The 2,603-nt window shown below is 26.3% G+C and overlaps 1 non-coding gene across 1 annotated transcript; it reads right to left on the bottom strand.

Annotated features, from left to right (window-relative positions):
• Nucleotides 1-726: 726 nt before the first annotated feature.
• TRNAI-UAU (transfer RNA isoleucine (anticodon UAU)) lies at nucleotides 727-821 on the bottom strand. Its single transcript has 2 exons — nucleotides 784-821; nucleotides 727-762 (listed from the first exon to the last, which is right to left on the bottom strand). It is a non-coding gene; the product is annotated as a tRNA-Ile (tRNA).
• Between the last annotated feature and the right edge of the window lie 1,782 nt (nucleotides 822-2,603).

Raw genomic sequence — 2,603 nt, forward strand, 5'->3', positions numbered from 1 at the left:
CTCTTGTAGTAAATATGGACTGCTCTTGTAGTGGTCAATGAGATAGATCTATTAACAAGATGAGTTCTTTGTATTTCTTTTAACACGTAAAATGTGGTGAAGTTCACAAAATAACAAGCTTTGAGAATGAATATTCTTTATGGCACTAAAGAATTGCATGTAACATGGAAAGTATAATACTTGATGTGATGTGAAAGAATTTTTCTATTTTTTTACTTTTTATTGAGGTTTTTCAATCTACAAAGTCATTTTAGCTACCCAATTTAAGAGCATGAGACAAGGACTGAGGGTTAAATTCATTCACCAAATTTGAGCATACTGTAAAGACTGGGGGTAAATGTCGGAAAGCATTGCCATCCACAAGATTTGATCCATTAAGAACCTTTTGACTTCACCCGAAAACAAAGAACTCATTAAAAATGCTCAATAATTAAAATGACCATATGAAAAAAAAATGAATAAATTACTTACTGAACATGTTGAATCAATATGTATGTTTCCCTTCAACTTTTTTTTTACATCAAACAGTTTAATAACTCCTCTAATTAAACAATAATAAAAGTACTATTAATTTTTCACAATTTATAAATTGATAGAAGAAAACTTCTGAATTCCATTGTCTGCTAATTTTCCATCATTGGATCAAGAAGCTGTCTTGAACAATAATAAAATAGCTTCCCTGATTTACTAAAATGTATGAAAAGTACGTATCTTGTGACCATACTTTGGTCCCGGCGGGGCTCGAACCCGCGACCTTCGGCTACCTCATTTACAGGTAATGATCATAAGACCAACGCTCTAACCAACTGAGCTACGGGACCTTGCTGAGACCAAGATCATGATTTATATTTAGGTTCACTTATTTAACTAAAACCTTTAATCAGAAAACTTGCAAATGCAAAAATGTTTTCATTCATTAACTGTAAATTATTTTTACGTTCACTTGTATTCATGAACTGTAAATTAAAGAGAATTGTTTTTAAATCCATCTTTAATTTTTCATTAACAAAAAATTGTTGAAGAGGACATATTGCTAAAAGATGAAAGCAAAGAGAATATCAAAAAATCCAAACGTCTCCTTTTTAACAATTTATTTTTAATGATATAATTAATTCAATTATTTATTGATAAAATAAAATTATTATAATGTCATTTATTGTGTATTTTTTTTAAATATAAATAGTTTAATAGTTAAAAGTAAAATTTGGTTAATTGAAATACACTAATTATTTGTTTTTTAATGTGAATTAGGTATACGTTTATTTTTTATTATTCAATCATAAATGATTGAATATAAATAATTAAAAAAATATGCTACTTCAAAGGGTGTCATAGTGGTAAGGTGGTTTATTGTCAAAGGTACATTTTACATGCTTATTATGATAAATTTTATACTATTGAAAACACATGCACAAACCAATGCTTATTATGATAAATTGCATGCTTATGATCTTTTCCCTTATGTTTTGGACCCACTTTCATTAGAGTGTCCTTTATATAATAACAAGTCTACAAGTGGAATATTCTTGCATGAAATTTAGCTTATGACCTTATCTCAACATGTCCTCATCATCGCTTGACCCCCAAAACCAAAACTAGTACTAAGTCTTATATCTCTCATTCACCTTCATAGATCATATTTGTGAGTGTGTAATTGACTCAAGTCATTTTAGTGGTTTTGGATCTAAACCTCAAACTTATAAACTTTAAAATTTAAACCCTTACCATCCTTTTAAATAATTGTTGTGAATTGTTCTAGTGCACATATGTGGAAATTTATATGGAGCATTGTTTTATTTAAGGACATTCATTTCAAAATCACTAAGGATTATGAGAATCATTATTATGGAACATCATGATACATCGATAGCAACATTGTGTGAGCATACATCAACATACATCATCTTAAGTAACCCCAAGGATTTGATCAAAGAAGAATAAATTCTTATCTACTTGGTTCCCAAATAATGTCTAAAGACATGATCCTAATTCAAACACATGTGCAACAAGTGCCACTTAGTGGCTAGTACTTGCTGTTTAATATTAGGGTTAATTTTGATTCATAGCAATAGCAATTATAAGTGCAACTAGTATATTAGTATATTGTTATATCTAGTGATATTTATTAGTTTTGTTTAAATTATTATTATTTTATTGTTAGGTTTAGAAAAATATTTTACTAATAATTAACATTCAATTAGTATTATAATTATCATTCAATTAGTATTATAATTAGGGTTAATTGAATTTAGGATTCAATCAAATTTATAATTTAGGTATATTTATTGAATTAATTTTACATAGTTTAAATTTTTTTATTATTTCAAAGTTATATTAATAAGAAAAAATATATTTGAGTACAATAGATTGTTGAATGTGATTTTAAATTTAATATTTTAAATACTGTTTTGAGATATTAAATCATCTTTCTTTATTCTTTCTAGTTGTAAAAATATGTAATACAGATTTTAGATTAACATTTTAAAAAGTTTATAAATTTTTTAATATTTTTTATTTCAAATATAAACAACAATATTTGAATATGTTTTATAATAAAAATAATATTTTTGTCAATCTAACAATCTTGAGAATCTACATATCTT

Source organism: Cryptomeria japonica, chromosome 4 (genome assembly GCF_030272615.1).
Source record: "Cryptomeria japonica chromosome 4, Sugi_1.0, whole genome shotgun sequence".
NCBI lineage: Eukaryota > Viridiplantae > Streptophyta > Pinopsida > Cupressales > Cupressaceae > Cryptomeria > Cryptomeria japonica.